The 16,983-nt window shown below is 33.3% G+C and overlaps 17 non-coding genes across 17 annotated transcripts; all 17 read left to right on the forward strand.

Annotated features, from left to right (window-relative positions):
* Window positions 1-32: 32 nt before the first annotated feature.
* Window positions 33-114, forward strand: TRNAL-UAG (transfer RNA leucine (anticodon UAG)). Its single transcript has one exon. It is a non-coding gene; the product is annotated as a tRNA-Leu (tRNA).
* Window positions 115-1,815: 1,701 nt separating this feature from the next.
* Window positions 1,816-1,897, forward strand: TRNAL-AAG (transfer RNA leucine (anticodon AAG)). The gene has a single exon. It is a non-coding gene; the product is annotated as a tRNA-Leu (tRNA).
* A 262-nt stretch (window positions 1,898-2,159) lies between these two features.
* On the forward strand, window positions 2,160-2,241 carry TRNAL-UAG (transfer RNA leucine (anticodon UAG)). Its single transcript has one exon. It is a non-coding gene; the product is annotated as a tRNA-Leu (tRNA).
* Window positions 2,242-3,939: 1,698 nt separating this feature from the next.
* Window positions 3,940-4,021, forward strand: TRNAL-AAG (transfer RNA leucine (anticodon AAG)). The gene has a single exon. It is a non-coding gene; the product is annotated as a tRNA-Leu (tRNA).
* Window positions 4,022-4,283: 262 nt separating this feature from the next.
* Window positions 4,284-4,365, forward strand: TRNAL-UAG (transfer RNA leucine (anticodon UAG)). Its single transcript has one exon. It is a non-coding gene; the product is annotated as a tRNA-Leu (tRNA).
* Window positions 4,366-6,065: 1,700 nt separating this feature from the next.
* On the forward strand, window positions 6,066-6,147 carry TRNAL-AAG (transfer RNA leucine (anticodon AAG)). The gene has a single exon. It is a non-coding gene; the product is annotated as a tRNA-Leu (tRNA).
* A 262-nt stretch (window positions 6,148-6,409) lies between these two features.
* On the forward strand, window positions 6,410-6,491 carry TRNAL-UAG (transfer RNA leucine (anticodon UAG)). Its single transcript has one exon. It is a non-coding gene; the product is annotated as a tRNA-Leu (tRNA).
* Window positions 6,492-8,194: 1,703 nt separating this feature from the next.
* TRNAL-AAG (transfer RNA leucine (anticodon AAG)) lies at window positions 8,195-8,276 on the forward strand. Its single transcript has one exon. It is a non-coding gene; the product is annotated as a tRNA-Leu (tRNA).
* Window positions 8,277-8,538: 262 nt separating this feature from the next.
* TRNAL-UAG (transfer RNA leucine (anticodon UAG)) lies at window positions 8,539-8,620 on the forward strand. The gene has a single exon. It is a non-coding gene; the product is annotated as a tRNA-Leu (tRNA).
* Window positions 8,621-9,269: 649 nt separating this feature from the next.
* Window positions 9,270-9,351, forward strand: TRNAL-AAG (transfer RNA leucine (anticodon AAG)). Its single transcript has one exon. It is a non-coding gene; the product is annotated as a tRNA-Leu (tRNA).
* A 262-nt stretch (window positions 9,352-9,613) lies between these two features.
* TRNAL-UAG (transfer RNA leucine (anticodon UAG)) lies at window positions 9,614-9,695 on the forward strand. Its single transcript has one exon. It is a non-coding gene; the product is annotated as a tRNA-Leu (tRNA).
* Window positions 9,696-11,396: 1,701 nt separating this feature from the next.
* TRNAL-AAG (transfer RNA leucine (anticodon AAG)) lies at window positions 11,397-11,478 on the forward strand. The gene has a single exon. It is a non-coding gene; the product is annotated as a tRNA-Leu (tRNA).
* Window positions 11,479-11,740: 262 nt separating this feature from the next.
* On the forward strand, window positions 11,741-11,822 carry TRNAL-UAG (transfer RNA leucine (anticodon UAG)). The gene has a single exon. It is a non-coding gene; the product is annotated as a tRNA-Leu (tRNA).
* A 1,697-nt stretch (window positions 11,823-13,519) lies between these two features.
* TRNAL-AAG (transfer RNA leucine (anticodon AAG)) lies at window positions 13,520-13,601 on the forward strand. The gene has a single exon. It is a non-coding gene; the product is annotated as a tRNA-Leu (tRNA).
* A 260-nt stretch (window positions 13,602-13,861) lies between these two features.
* TRNAL-UAG (transfer RNA leucine (anticodon UAG)) lies at window positions 13,862-13,943 on the forward strand. The gene has a single exon. It is a non-coding gene; the product is annotated as a tRNA-Leu (tRNA).
* A 1,700-nt stretch (window positions 13,944-15,643) lies between these two features.
* Window positions 15,644-15,725, forward strand: TRNAL-AAG (transfer RNA leucine (anticodon AAG)). The gene has a single exon. It is a non-coding gene; the product is annotated as a tRNA-Leu (tRNA).
* A 262-nt stretch (window positions 15,726-15,987) lies between these two features.
* Window positions 15,988-16,069, forward strand: TRNAL-UAG (transfer RNA leucine (anticodon UAG)). Its single transcript has one exon. It is a non-coding gene; the product is annotated as a tRNA-Leu (tRNA).
* The last annotated feature ends 914 nt before the right edge of the window (window positions 16,070-16,983 follow it).

Below are 16,983 nucleotides of genomic sequence, written 5' to 3' on the forward strand. Positions count from 1 at the left end.
AACTGTGAGCATTCAGTCAGACAGGTCCATGTGGTAGTATGGCCGAGCGGTCTAAGGTGCTGGATTTAGGCTCCAGTCTCTCTGGGGTCGTGGGTTCAAATCCCACTGCTGCCATAATGATTTTACTATGAAAACATCAGTCAGTGATGACAAAATGTTTTTCTCCACTAATAAGAAAAACAATAATAATAAAGACTTTTCTCCTCAATAGCTGATTGATATGATCCAGATGCATGAGCTAAAAATCAGCAGTGTCTAAGGTGCTGGATTAATGTTCCAGTTTCTTTGGAGGCTTTGGATCAAAACCTACTGCCGCCATAATTATTTTTCCTAAGAAAAAATAAGTCATTGATGTCAAAGTGTTTTTCTTTACTAAACAGCAAATGAATAATAAAAAAATCCTTTCTCATTAATATTTTATGTCAATTGATGTACTTTTTTAACCTTCCAAAACATTTTGTACATAACTTAAACACTTTTGGTATGACACTTCTTTTTAAGTATTTATTTAAAACAAAAGAAAAATGTTTGTACTGTAATCTGTGCTATATGGCCCAGATCTGTGAGCTAAGAGTGTTCATTTGGTACCATGGCCGAGCGGTCTAAGGCCACTAAGCTGCTAAAATAAAATATTGGTAGGTTAAAAAGTTCATCATCTGCCCTAGATTTTAAAACAGTTTATCATAATTTCAAGAGTCTTCTCAAAATGTAAAAATAATATGTAAAATTATAAACTATGAGCTATGGAGTCAAGGTAGAAATGTGGCTGAGCGGTCTAAGATGCTCCATTAAGGCTCCAGTCTGTTTGGAGGCATGGGTTCAAATTCCACTGCTGTCATAATTATTTTCAAGATAAAACGACTGTCATTGATGTCTAAGTGTTTTTCTCCACTAAACAGCAAGTCAATAATAAAAAATCCTTTCTAATTAATATTGTCTGCTAATTTTGTACCTTTTTTAAATTTTTGTATTTTAAACACTTTTAACATGACACTTCTTTTCAAGTATTGATTTATAACTACACAATTTTTTCTTGTAATCTTAACTATATGATCCAGAACTCTGAGCTTTGAGTCAAAAGTATCCATGGGGTAGCAAGGGCGAGCGGTTTAAGACACTGGATTTAGGTTCCAGTCTCTCTGGAGGCGTGGGTCTGAATCCCACTGCTTCCATAATGATTTTACTATGAAAATGTCAGTCAGTGATGGCAATGTGTTTTTCTCCACTAATAAGAAAATCAATAATAATAAAGTCCTTTCTCCTCAACATCTGATCAATATGATCCAGATGCATTAGCTAAAAATCAGCAGTGTCTAAGGTGATGGATTAAAGTTCCAGATTCTTTGGAGGAATTGGTTCAAAACCTACTGCCGCCATAATTATTTTCCCTGAGAAAAAATAAGTAATTGATGTCAAAGTGTTTTTTCTCTACTAAACAGCAAATGAATAATAAAAATATCCTTTCTCATTGATATTTTATGTCAATTTATGTACTTTTTTAACCTTCCAAAACGTTTTGTACATAATTTAAACACTTTTTGCATTACACTTCTTTTTAAATATTGATTTAAAAAAATATTTTTACTGAAACCTGAGCTATATGACCCAGATCTGTGAGCTAAGAGTGTCCATGTGGTACCATGGCCGAGCGGTCTAAGGCCACTAAGTTGCTAAAGTAAAATATTGGAAGGTTGAAAAGTTCATCATCTGTCCTAGATTTTAAAACAGTTTATCACAATTTCAAGAGTCTTCTCAAACTTTAAAAATAATATGTAAAATAATAAACTATGACCTTTGGAGCCAAAATAGATATGTGGTAGCATGGCCGAGCGGTCTAAGGCACTGGATTAAGGCTCCAGTCTCTTTGGAGGCGTGGATTCAAATCCCACTGCTGCCATAATTATTTTCAAGAGAAAATGACATTTATTGATGTCAAACTGTTTTACTCTACTAAACAGCAAATCAATAATAAAAAATCCTTACTCATTAATATTGTCTACTAATTTTGTACCTTTTTTATGCTTCCTTAACTTTTTGTATTTTAAATACTTGTAACATGACACTTCTTTTCAAGTATTGATTTAAAACAACACATTTTTTTCCTGTAATCTCAACTGTATGATCCAGAACTGTGAGCATTCAGTCAGACAGGTCCATGTGGTAGCATGGCCGAGCGGTCTAAGGCGCTGGATTTAGACTCCAGTCTCTCTGGAGGTGTGGGTTCAAATCCCACTGCTGCCATAATGATTTTACTATGAAAACATCAGTCAGTGATGACAAAATGTTTTTCTCCACTAATAAGAAAAACAATAATAATAAAGACTTTTCTCCTCAATAGCTGATTGATATGATCCAGATGCATGAGCTAAAAATCAGCAGTGTCTAAGGCGCTGGATTAAGGTTCCAGTTTCTTTGGAGGCTTTGGATCAAAACCTACTGCCGCCATAATTATTTTTCCTAAGAAAAAATAAGTCATTGATGTCAAAGTGTTTTTCTTTACTAAACAGCAAATTAATAATAAAAAAATCCTTTCTCATTAATATTTTATGTCAATTGATGTACTTTTTTAACCTTCCAAAACATTTTGTACATAACTTAAACACTTTTGGTATGACACTTCTTTTTAAGTATTTATTTAAAAAAAAAAAATGTTTGTACTGTAATCTGTGCTATATGGCCCAGATCTGTGAGCTAAGAGTGTTCATTTGGTACCATGGCCGAGCGGTCTAAGGCCACTAAGCTGCTAAAATAAAATATTGGTTGGTTAAAAAGTTCATCATCTGCCCTAGATTTTAAAACAGTTTATCATAATTTCAAGAGTCTTCTCAAAATGTAAAAATAATATGTAAAATTATAAACTATGAGCTATGGAGTCAAGGTAGAAATGTGGCTGAGCGGTCTAAGATGCTGCATTAAGGCTCCAGTCTGTTTGGAGGCATGGGTTCAAATTACACTGCTGTCATAATTATTTTCAAGATAAAACGACTGTCATTGATGTCAAAGTGTTTTTCTCCACTAAACAGCAAGTCAATAACAAAAAATCTTTTCTAATTAATATTGTCTGCTAATTTTGTACCTTTTTTAAATTTTTGTATTTCAAACACTTTTAACATGACACTTCTTTTCAAGTATTGATTTATAACTACACAATTTTTTCTTGTAATCTTAACTATATGATCCAGAACTCTGAGCTTTGAGTCAAAAGTATCCATGGGGTAGCAAGGGCGAGCGGTCTAAGGCACTGGATTTAGGTTCCAGTCTCTCTGGAGGCGTGGGTCTGAATCCCACTGCTTCCATAATGCTTTTACTATGAAAATGTCAGTCAGTGACGGTAATGTGTTTTTCTCCACTAATAAGAAAAACAATAATAATAAAGTCCTTTCTCCTCAACATCTGATCAATATGATCCAGATGCATTAGCTAAAAATCAGCAGTGTCTAAGGTGCTGGATTAAAGTTCCAGATTCTTTGGAGGAATTGGTTCAAAACCTACTGCCGCCATAATTATTTTCCCTGAGAAAAAATAAGTAATTGATGTCAAAGTGTTTTTTCTCTACTAAACAGCAAATGAATAATAAAAATATCCTTTCTCATTGATATTTTATGTCAATTTATGTACTTTTTTAACCTTCCAAAACGATTTGTACATAATTTAAACACTTTTTGCATTACACTTTTTTTTAAATATTGATTTAAAAAAATATTTTTACTGTAACCTGAGCTATATGACCCAGATCTGTGAGCTAAGAGTGTCCATGTGGTACCATGGCCGAGCGGTCTAAGGCCACTAAGTTGCTAAAGTAAAATATTGGAAGGTTGAAAAGTTCATCATCTGTCCTAGATTTTAAAACAGTTTATCACAATTTCAAGAGTCTTCTCAAACTTTAAAAATAATATGTAAAATAATAAACTATGACCTTTGGAGCCAAAATAGATATGTGGTAGCATGGCCGAGCGGTCTAAGGCACTGGATTAAGGCTCCAGTCTCTTTGGAGGCGTGGGTTCAAATCCCACCGCTGCCATAATTATTTTCAAGAGAAAATGACATTTATTGATGTCAAACTGTTTTACTCTACTAAACAGCAAATCAATAATAAAAAATCCTTACTCATTAATATTGTCTACTAATTTTGTACCTTTTTTATGCTTCCTTAACTTTTTGTATTTTAAATACTTGTAACATGACACTTCTTTTCAAGTATTGATTTAAAACAACACATTTTTTTCCTGTAATCTCAACTGTATGATCCAAAACTGTGAGCATTCAGTCAGACAGGTCCATGTGGTAGCATGGCCGAGCGGTCTAAGGCGCTGGATTTAGGCTCCAGTCTCTCTGGAGGAGTGGGTTCAAATCCCACTGCTGCCATAATGATTTTACTATGAAAACATCAGTCAGTTATGACAAAATGTTTTTCTCCACTAATAAGAAAAACAATAATAATAAAGACTTTTCTCCTCAATAGCTGATTGATATGATCCAGATGCATGAGCTAAAAATCAGCAGTGTCTAAGGCGCTGGATTAAGGTTCCAGTTTCTTTGGAGGCTTTGGATCAAAACCTACTGCCGCCATAATTATTTTTCCTAAGAAAAAATAAGTCATTGATGTCAAAGTGTTTTTCTTTACTAAACAGCAAATGAATAATAAAAAAATCCTTTCTCATTAATATTTTATGTCAATTGATGTACTTTTTTAACCTTCCAAAACATTTTGTACATAACTTAAACACTTTTGGTATGACACTTCTTTTTAAGTATTTATTTAAAACAAAAAAAAATGTTTGTACTGTAATCTGTGCTATATGGCCCAGATCTGTGAGCTAAGAGTGTTCATTTGGTACCATGGCCGAGCGGTCTAAGGCCACTAAGCTGCTAAAATAAAATATTGGTAGGTTAAAAAGTTCATCATCTGCCCTAAATTTTAAAACAGTGTATCATAATTTCAAGAGTCTTCTCAAAATGTAAAAATAATATGTAAAATTATAAACTATGAGCTATGGAGTCAAGATAGAAATGTGGCTGAGCGGTCTAAGATGCTGCATTAAGGCTCCAGTCTGTTTGGAAGCATGGGTTCAAATTCCACTGCTGTCATAATTATTTTCAAGATAAAATGACTGTCATTGATGTCAAAGTGTTTTTCTCCACTAAACAGCAAGTCAATAATAAAAAATCCTTTCTAATTAATATTGTCTGCTAATTTTGTACCTTTTTTAAATTTTTGTATTTTAAACACTTTTAACATGACACTTCTTTTCAAGTATTGATTTATAACTACACATTTTTTTCTTGTAATCTTAACTATATGATCCAGAACTCTGAGCTTTGAGTCAAAAGTATCCATGGGGTAGCAAGGGCAAGCGGTCTAAGGCACTGGATTTAGGTTCCAGTCTCTCTGGAGGCGTGGGTCCGAATCCCACTGCATCCATAATGATTTTACTATGAAAATGTCAGTCAGTGAGGGCAATGTGTTTTTCTCAACTAATAAGAAAATCAATAATAATAAAGTCCTTTCTCCTCAACATCTGATCAATATGATCCAAATGCATTAGCTAAAAATCAGCAGTGTCTAAGGTGCTGGATTAAAGTTCCAGATTCTTTGGAGGAATTGGTTCAAAACCTACTGCTGCCATAATTATTTTCCCTGAGAAAAAATAAGTCATTGATGTCAAAGTGTTTTTTCTCTACTAAACAGCAAATGAATAATAAAAATATCCTTTCTCATTGATATTTTATGTCAATTTATGTACTTTTTTAACCTTCCAAAACGTTTTGTACATAATTTAAACACTTTTTGCATTACACTTCTTTTTAAATATTGATTTATAAAAATGTTTTTACTGTAACCTGAGCTATATGACCCAGATCTGTGAGCTAAGAGTGTCCATGTGGTACCATGGCCGAGCGGTCTAAGGCCACTAAGTTGCTAAAGTAAAATATTGGAAGGTTGAAAAGTTCATCATCTGTCCTAGATTTTAAAACAGTTTATCACAATTTCAAGAGTCTTCTCAAACTTTAAAAATAATATGTAAAATAATAAACTATGACCTTTGGAGCCAAAATAGATATGTGGTAGCATGGCCGAGCGGTCTAAGGCGCTGGATTAAGGCTCCAGTCTCTTTGGAGGCGTTGGTTCAAATCCCACTGCTGCCATAATTATTTTTAAGAGAAAATGACATTTATTGATGTCAAACTGTTTTACTCTACTAAACAGCAAATCAATAATAAAAAATCCTTACTCATTAATATTGTCTACTAATTTTGTACCTTTTTTATGCTTCCTTAACTTTTTGTATTTTAAATACTTGTAACATGACACTTCTTTTCAAGTATTGATTTAAAACAACACATTTTTTTCTTGTAATCTCAACTGTATGATCCAGAACTGTGAGCATTCAGTCAAACAGGTCCATGTGGTAGCATGGCCGAGCGGTCTAAGGCGCTGGATTTAGGCTCCAGTCTCTCTGGAGGCGTGGGTTCAAATCCCACTGCTGCCATAATGATTTTACTATGAAAACATCAGTCAGTGATGACAAAATGTTTTTCTCCACTAATAAGAAAAACAATAATAATAAAGACTTTTCTCCTCAATAGTTGATTGATATGATCCAGATGCATGAGCTAAAAATCAGCAGTGTCTAAGGCGCTGGATTAAGGTTTCAGTTTCTTTGGAGGCTTTGGATCAAAACCTACTGCCGCCATAATTATTTTTCCTAAGAAAAAATAAGTCATTGATGTCAAAGTGTTTTTCTTTACTAAACAGCAAATTAATAATAAAAAAATCCTTTCTCATTAATATTTTATGTCAATTGATGTACTTTTTTAACCTTCCAAAACATTTTGTACATAACTTAAACACTTTTGGTATGACACTTCTTTTTAAGTATTTATTTAAAACAAAAAAAAATAATGTTTGTACTGTAATCTGTGCTATATGGCCCAGATCTGTGAGCTAAGAGTGTTCATTTGGTACCATGGCCGAGCGGTCTAAGGCCACTAAGCTGCTAAAATAAAATATTGGTAGGTTAAAAAGTTCATCATCTTCCCTAGATTTTAAAACAGTTTATCATAATTTCAAGAGTCTTCTCAAAATGTAAAAATAATATGTAAAATTATAAACTATGAGCTATGGAGTCAAGGTAGAAATGTGGCTGAGCGGTCTAAGATGCTGCATTAAGGCTCCAGTCTGTTTGGAGGCATGGGTTCAAATTACACTGCTGTCATAATTATTTTCAAGATAAAACGACTGTCATTGATGTCAAAGTGTTTTTCTCCACTAAACAGCAAGTCAATAACAAAAAATCTTTTCTAATTAATATTGTCTGCTAATTTTGTACCTTTTTTAAATTTTTGTATTTTAAACACTTTTAACATGACACTTCTTTTCAAGTATTGATTTATAACTACACAATTTTTTCTTGTAATCTTAACTATATGATCCAGAACTCTGAGCTTTGAGTCAAAAGTATCCATGGGGTAGCAAGGGCGAGCGGTCTAAGGCACTGGATTTAGGTTCCAGTCTCTCTGGAGGCGTGGGTCTGAATCCCACTGCTTCCATAATGCTTTTACTATGAAAATGTCAGTCAGTGACGGTAATGTGTTTTTCTCCACTAATAAGAAAATCAATAATAATAAAGTCCTTTCTCCTCAACATCTGATCAATATGATCCAGATGCATTAGCTAAAAATCAGCAGTGTCTAAGGTGCTGGATTAAAGTTCCAGATTCTTTGGAGGAATTGGTTCAAAACCTACTGCCGCCATAATTATTTTCCCTGAGAAAAAATAAGTCATTGATGTCAAAGTGTTTTTTCTCTACTAAACAGCAAATGAATAATAAAAATATCCTTTCTCATTGATATTTTATGTCAATTTATGTACTTTTTTAACCTTCCAAAACGTTTTGTACATAATTTAAACACTTTTTGCATTACACTTTTTTTTTAATATTGATTTAAAAAAATATTTTTACTGTAACCTGAGCTATATGACCCAGATCTGTGAGCTAAGAGTGTCCATGTGGTACCATGGCCGAGCGGTCTAAGGCCACTAAGTTGCTAAAGTAAAATATTGGAAGGTTGAAAAGTTCATCATCTGTCCTAGATTTTAAAACAGTTTATCACAATGTCAAGAGTCTTCTCAAACTTTAAAAATAATATGTAAAATAATAAACTATGACCTTTGGAGCCAAAATAGATATGTGGTAGCATGGCCGAGCAGTCTAAGGCACTGGATTAAGGCTCCAGTCTCTTTGGAGGCGTGGGTTCAAATCCCACTGCTGCCATAATTATTTTCAAGAGAAAATGACATTTATTGATGTCAAACTGTTTTACTCTACTAAACAGCAAATCAATAATAAAAAATCCTTACTCATTAATATTGTCTACTAATTTTGTACCTTTTTTATGCTTCCTTAACTTTTTGTATTTTAAATACTTGTAACATGACACTTCTTTTCAAGTATTGATTTAAAACAACACATTTTTTTCCTGTAATCTCAACTGTATGATCCAGAACTGTGAGCATTCAGTCAGACAGGTCCATGTGGTAGCATGGCCGAGCGGTCTAAGGCGCTGGATTTAGGCTCCAGTCTCTCTGGAGGAGTGGGTTCAAATCCCACTGCTGCCATAATGATTTTACTATGAAAACATCAGTCAGTTATGACAAAATGTTTTTCTCCACTAATAAGAAAAACAATAATAATAAAGACTTTTCTCCTCAATAGCTGATTGATATGATCCAGATGCATGAGCTAAAAATCAGCAGTGTCTAAGGCGCTGGATTAAGGTTCCAGTTTCTTTGGAGGCTTTGGATCAAAACCTACTGCCGCCATAATTATTTTTCCTAAGAAAAAATAAGTCATTGATGTCAAAGTGTTTTTCTTTACTAAACAGCAAATGAATAATAAAAAAATCCTTTCTCATTAATATTTTATGTCAATTGATGTACTTTTTTAACCTTCCAAAACATTTTGTACATAACTTAAACACTTTTGGTATGACACTTCTTTTTAAGTATTTATTTAAAAAAAAAAAAAATGTTTGTACTGTAATCTGTGCTATATAGCCCAGATCTGTGAGCTAAGAGTGTTCATTTGGTACCATGGCCGAGCGGTCTAAGGCCACTAAGTTGCTAAAGTAAAATATTGGAAGGTTGAAAAGTTCATCATCTGTCCTAGATTTTAAAACAGTTTATCACAATTTCAAGAGTCTTCTCAAACTTTAAAAATAATATGTAAAATAATAAACTATGACCTTTGGAGCCAAAATAGATATGTGGTAGCATGGCCGAGCGGTCTAAGGTGCTGGATTAAGACTCCAGTCTCTTTGGAGGCGTGGGTTCAAATCCCACTGCTGCCATAATTATTTTTAAGAGAAAATGACATTTATTGATGTCAAACTGTTTTACTCTACTAAACAGCAAATCAATAATAAAAAATCCTTACTCATTAATATTGTCTACTAATTTTGTACCTTTTTTATGCTTCCTTAACTTTTTGTATTTTAAATACTAGTAACATGACACTTCTTTTCAAGTATTGATTTAAAACAACACATTTTTTTCTTGTAATCTCAACTGTATGATCCAGAACTGTGAGCATTCTGTCAAACAGGTCCATGTGGTAGCATGGCCGAGCGGTCTAAGGCGCTGGATTTAGGCTCCAGTCTCTCTGGAGGCGTGGGTTCAAATCCCACTGCTGCCATAATGATTTTACTATGAAAACATCAGTCAGTGATGACAAAATGTTTTTCTCCACTAATAAGAAAAACAATAATAATAAAGACTTTTCTCCTCAATAGCTGATTGATATGATCCAGATGCATTAACTAAAAATCAGCAGTGTCTAAGGCGCTGGATTAAGGTTCCAGTTTCTTTGGAGGCTTTGGATCAAAACCTACTGCTGCCATAATTATTTTTCCTAAGAAAAAATAAGTAATTGATGTCAAAGTGTTTTTCTTTACTAAACAGCAAATTAATAATAAAAAAATCCTTTCTCATTAATATTTTATGTCAATTGATGTACTTTTTTAACCTTCCAAAACATTTTGTACATAACTTAAACACTTTTGGTATGACACTTCTTTTTAAGTATTTATTTAAAACAAAAAAAAAATGTTTGTACTGTAATCTGTGCTATATGGCCCAGATCTGTGAGCTACGAGTGTTCATTTGGTACCATGGCCGAGCGGTCTAAGGCCACTAAGCTGCTAAAATAAAATATTGGTAGGTTAAAAAGTTCTTCATCTGCCCTAGATTTTAAAACAGTTTATCATAATTTCAAGAGTCTTCTCAAAATGTAAAAATAATATGTAAAATTATAAACTATGAGCTATGGAGTCAAGGTAGAAATGTGGCTGAGCGGTCTAAGATGCTGCATTAAGACTCCAGTCTGTTTGGAGGCATGGGTTCAAATTACACTGCTGTCATAATTATTTTCAAGATAAAACGACTGTCATTGATGTCAAAGTGTTTTTCTCCACTAAACAGCAAGTCAATAACAAAAAATCCTTTCTAATTAATATTGTCTGCTAATTTTGTACCTTTTTTAAATTTTTGTAATTTAAACACTTTTAACATGACACTTCTTTTCAAGTATTGATTTATAACTACACAATTTTTTCTTGTAATCTTAACTATATGATCCAGAACTCTGAGCTTTGAGTCAAAAGTATCCATGGGATAGCAAGGGCGAGCGGTCTAAGGCATTGGATTTAGGTTCCAGTCTCTCTGGAGGCGTGGGTCTGAATCCCACTGCTTCCATAATGCTTTTACTATGAAAATGTCAGTCAGTGATGGCAATGTGTTTTTCTCCACTAATAAGAAAATCAATAATAATAAAGTCCTTTCTCCTCAACATCTGATCAATATGATCCAGATGCATTAGCTAAAAATCAGCAGTGTCTAAGGTGCTGGATTAAAGTTCCAGATTCTTTGGAGGAATTGGTTCAAAACCTACTGCCGCCATAATTATTTTCCCTGAGAAAAAATAAGTAATTGATGTAAAAGTGTTTTTTCTCTACTAAACAGCAAATAAATAATAAAAATATCCTTTCTCATTGATATTTTATGTCAATTTATGTACTTTTTTAACCTTCCAAAACTTTTTGTACATAATTTAAACACTTTTTGCATTACACTTCTTTTTAAATATTGATTTTAAAAATTGTTTTTACTGTAACCTGAGCTATATGACCCAGATCTGTGAGCGAAGAGTGTCCATGTGGTACCATGGCCGAGCGGTCTAAGGCCACTAAGTTGCTAAAGTAAAATATTGGAAGGTTGAAAAGTTCATCATCTGTCCTAGATTTTAAAACAGTTTATCACAATTTCAAGAATCTTCTCAAACTTTAAAAATAATATGTAAAATAATAAACTATGACCTTTGGAGCCAAAATAGATATGTGGTAGCATGGCTGAGCGGTGTAAGGCGCTGGATTAAGGCTCCAGTCTCTTTGGAGGCGTGGGTTCAAATCCCACTGCTGCCATAATTATTTTCAAGAGAAAATGACATTTATTGATGTCAAACTGTTTTACTCTACTAAACAGCAAATCAATAATAAAAAATCCTTACTTATTAATATTGTCTACTAATTTTGTACCTTTTTTATGCTTCCTTAACTTTTTGTATTTTAAATACTTGTAACATGACACTTCTTTTCAAGTATTGATTTAAAACAACACATTTTTTTCCTGTAATCTCAACTGTATGATCCAGAACTGTGAGCATTCAGTCAGACAGGTCCATGTGGTAGTATGGCCGAGCGGTCTAAGGTGCTGGATTTAGGCTCCAGTCTCTCTGGGGTCATGGGTTCAAATCCCACTGCTGCCATAATGATTTTACTATGAAAACATCAGTCAGTGATGACAAAATGTTTTTCTCCACTAATAAGAAAATCAATAACAATAAAGACTTTTCTCCTCAATAGCTGATTGATATGATCCAGATGCATGAGCTAAAAATCAGCAGTGTCTAAGGTGCTGGATTAAGGTTCCAGTTTCTTTGGAGGCTTTGCATCAAAACCTACTGCCGCCATAATTATTTTTCCTAAGAAAAAATAAGTCATTGATGTCAAAGTGTTTTTCTTTACTAAACAGCAAATGAATAATAAAAAAATCCTTTCTCATTAATATTTTATGTCAATTGATGTACTTTTTTAACCTTCCAAAACATTTTGTACATAACTTAAACACTTTTGGTATGACACTTCTTTTTAAGTATTTATTTAAAACAAAAAATGTTTGTACTGTAATCTGTGCTATATGGCCCAGATCTGTGAGCTAAGAGTGTTCATTTGGTACCATGGCCGAGCGGTCTAAGGCCACTAAGCTGCTAAAATAAAATATTGGTAGGTTAAAAAGTTCATCATCTGCCCTAGATTTTAAAACAGTTTATCATAATTTCAAGAGTCTTCTCAAAATGTAAAAATAATATGTAAAATTATAAACTATGAGCTATGGAGTCAAGGTAGAAATGTGGCTGAGCGGTCTAAGATGCTCCATTAAGGCTCCAGTCTGTTTGGAGGCATGGGTTCAAATTACACTGCTGTCATAATTATTTTCAAGATAAAACGACTGTCATTGATGTCAAAGTGTTTTTCTCCACTAAACAGCAAGTCAATAATAAAAAATCCTTTCTAATTAATATTGTCTGCTAATTTTGTACCTTTTTTAAATTTTTGTATTTTAAACACTTTTAACATGACACTTCTTTTCAAGTATTGATTTATAACTACACAATTTTTTCTTGTAATCTTAACTATATGATCCAGAACTCTGAGCTTTGAGTCAAAAGTATCCATGGGGTAGCAAGGGCGAGCGGTCTAAGGCACTGGATTTAGGTTCCAGTCTCTCTGGAGGCGTGGGTCTGAATCCCACTGCTTCCATAATGATTTTACTATGAAAATGTCAGTCAGTGATGGCAATGTGTTTTTCTCCACTAATAAGAAAATCAATAATAATAAAGTCCTTTCTCCTCAACATCTGATCAATATGATCCAGATGCATTAGCTAAAAATCAGCAGTGTCTAAGGTGCTGGATTAAAGTTCCAGATTCTTTGGAGGAATTGGTTCAAAACCTACTGCCGCCATAATTATTTTCCCTGAGAAAAAATAAGTAATTGATGTCAAAGTGTTTTTTCTCTACTAAACAGCAAATGAATAATAAAAATATCCTTTCTCATTGATATTTTATGTCAATTTATGTACTTTTTTAACCTTCCAAAACGTTTTGTACATAATTTAAACACTTTTTGCATTACACTTCTTTTTAAATATTGATTTAAAAAAATATTTTTACTGTAACCTGAGCTATATGACCCAGATCTGTGAGCTAAGAGTGTCCATGTGGTACCATGGCCGAGCGGTCTAAGGCCACTAAGTTGCTAAAGTAAAATATTGGAAGGTTGAAAAGTTCATCATCTGTCCTAGATTTTAAAACAGTTTATCACAATTTCAAGAGTCTTCTCAAACTTTAAAAATAATATGTAAAATAATAAACTATGACCTTTGGAGCCAAAATAGATATGTGGTAGCATGGCCGAGCGGTCTAAGGCGCTGGATTAAGGCTCCAGTCTCTCTGGAGGCGTGGGTTCAAATCCCACTGTTGCCATAATTATTTTCAAGAGAAAATGACATTTATTGATGTCAAACTGTTTTACTCTACTAAACAGCAAATCAATAATAAAAAATCCTTACTCATTAATATTGTCTACTAATTTTGTACCTTTTTTATGCTTCCTTAACTTTTTGTATTTTAATACTTGTAACATGACACTTCTTTTCAAGTATTGATTTAAAACAACACATTTTTTCCTGTAATCTCAACTGTATGATCCAGAACTGTGAGCATTCAGTCAGACAGGTCCATGTGGTAGCATGGCCGAGCGGTCTAAGGTGCTGGATTTAGGCTCCAGTCTCTCTGGGGTCATGGGTTCAAATCCCACTGCTGCCATAATGATTTTACTATGAAAACATCAGTCAGTGATGACAAAATGTTTTTCTCCACTAATAAGAAAAACAATAATAATAAAGACTTTTCTACTCAATAGCTGATTGATATGATCCAGATGCATGAGCTAAAAATCAGCAGTGACTAAGGCGCTGGATTAAGGTTCCAGTTTCTTTGGAGGCTTTGGATCAAAACCTACTGCCGCCATAATTATTTTTCCTAAGAAAAAATAAGTCATTGATGTCAAAGTGTTTTTCTTTACTAAACAGCAAATGAATAATAAAAAAATCATTTCTCATTAATATTTTATGTCAATTTATGTACTTTTTTAACCTTCCAAAACATTTTGTACATAACTTAAACACTTTTGGTATGACACTTCTTTTTAAGTATTTATTTAAAACAAAAAAAAATGTTTGTACTGTAATCTGTGCTATATGGCCCAGATCTGTGAGCTAAGAGTGTTCATTTGGTACCATGGCCGAGCGGTCTAAGGCCACTAAGCTGCTAAAATAAAATATTGGTAGGTTAAAAAGTTCATCATCTGCCCTAGATTTTAAAACAGTTTATCATAATTTCAATAGTATTCTCAAAATGTAAAAATAATATGTAAAATTATAAACTATGAGCTATGAAATCAAGGTAGAAATGTGGCTGAGCGGTCTAAGATGCTGCATTAAGGCTCCAGTCTGTTTGGAGGCATGGGTTCAAATTACACTGCTGTCATAATTATTTTCAAGATAAAACGACTGTCATTGATGTCAAAGTGTTTTTCTCCACTAAACAGCAAGTCAATAGCAAAAAATCCTTTCTAATTAATATTGTCTGCTAATTTTGTACCTTTTTTAAATTTTTGTATTTTAAACACTTTTAACATGACACTTCTTTTCAAGTATTGATTTATAACTACACAATTTTTTCTTGTAATCTTAACTATATGATCCAGAACTCTGAGCTTTGAGTCAAAAGTATCTATGGGGTAGCAAGGACGAGCGGTCTAAGGCACTGGATTTAGGTTCCAGTCTCTCTGGAGGCGTGGGTCTGAATCCCACTGCTTCCATAATGCTTTTACTATGAAAATGTCAGTCAGTGATGGCAATGTGTTTTTCTCCACTAATAAGAAAATCAATAATAATAAAGTCCTTTCTCCTCAACATCTGATCAATATGATCCAGATGCATTAGCTAAAAATCAGCAGTGTCTAAGGAGCTGGATTAAAGTTCCAGATTCTTTGGAGGAATTGGTTCAAAACCTACTGCCGCCATAATTATTTTCCCTGAGAAAAAATAAGTAATTGATGTCAAAGTGTTTTTTCTCTACTAAACAGCAAATGAATAATAAAAATATCCTTTCTCATTGATATTTTATGTCAATTTATGTACTTTTTTAACCTTCCAAAACTTTTTGTACATAATTTAAACACTTTTTGCATTACACTTCTTTTTAAATATTGATTTAAAAAAATGTTTTTACTGTAACCTGAGCTATATGACCCAGATCTGTGAGCTAAGAGTGTCCATGTGGTACCATGGCCGAGCGGTCTAAGGCCACTAAGTTGCTAAAGTAAAATATTGGAAGGTTGAAAAGTTCATCATCTGTCCTAGATTTTAAAACAGTTTATCACAATTTCAAGAGTCTTCTCAAACTTTAAAAATAATATGTAAAATAATAAACTATGACCTTTGGAGCCAAAATAGATATGTGGTAGCATGGCCGAGCGGTCTAAGGCGCTGGATTAAGGCTCCAGTCTCTTTGGAGGTGTGGATTCAAATCCCACTGCTGCCATAATTATTTTCAAGAGAAAATGACATTTATTGATGTCAAACTGTTTTACTCTACTAAACAGCAAATCAATAATAAAAAATCCTTACTCATTAATATTGTCTACTAATTTTGTACCTTTTTTATGCTTCCTTAACTTTTTGTATTTTAAATACTTGTAACATGACACTTCTTTTCAAGTATTGATTTAAAACAACACATTTTTTTCCTGTAATCTCAACTGTATGATCCAGAACTGTGAGCATTCAGTCAGACAGGTCCATGTGGTAGCATGGCCGAGCGGTCTAAGGCGCTGGATTTAGGCTCCAGTCTCTCTGGAGGCGTGGGTTCAAATCCCACTGCTGCCATAATGATTTTACTATGAAAACATCAGTCAGTGATGACAAAATGTTTTTCTCCACTAATAAGAAAAACAATAATAATAAAGACTTTTCTCCTCAATAGCTGATTGATATGATCCAGATGCATTAACTAAAAATCAGCAGTGTCTAAGGCGCTGGATTAAGGTTCCAGTTTCTTTGGAGGCTTTGGATCAAAACCTACTGCTGCCATAATTATTTTTCCTAAGAAAAAATAAGTCATTGATGTCAAAGTGTTTTTCTTTACTAAACAGCAAATGAATAATAAAAAAATCCTTTCTCATTAATATTTTATGTCAATTGATGTACTTTTTTAACCTTCCAAAACATTTTGTACATAACTTAAACACTTTTGGTATGACACTTCTTTTTAAGTATTTATTTAAAACAAAAAAAAAAATGTTTGTACTGTAATCTGTGCTATATGGCCCAGATCTGTGAGCTAAGAGTGTTCATTTGGTACCATGGCTGAGCGGTCTAAGGCCACTAAGCTGCTAAAATAAAATATTGGTAGGTTAAAAAGTTCATCATCTGCCCTACATTTTAAAACAGTTTATCATAATTTCAAGAGTCTTCTCAAAATGTAAAAATAATATGTAAAATTATAAACTATGAGCTATGGAGTCAAGGTAGAAATGTGGCTGAGCGGTCTAAGATGCTGCATTAAGGCTCCAGTCTCTTTGGAGGCGTGGGTTCAAATCCCACTGCTGCCATAATTATTTTCAAGAGAAAATGACATTTATTGATGTCAAACTGTTTTACTCTACTAAACAGCAAATCAATAATAAAAAATCCTTACTCATTAATATTGTCTACTAATTTTGTACCTTTTTTATGCTTCCTTAACTTTTTGTATTTTAAATACTTGTAACATGACACTTCTTTTCAAGTATTGATTTAAA

Source organism: Pseudophryne corroboree, chromosome 3 (assembly GCF_028390025.1).
Source record: "Pseudophryne corroboree isolate aPseCor3 chromosome 3, aPseCor3.hap2, whole genome shotgun sequence".
NCBI classification, from domain to species: Eukaryota; Metazoa; Chordata; class Amphibia; order Anura; family Myobatrachidae; genus Pseudophryne; species Pseudophryne corroboree.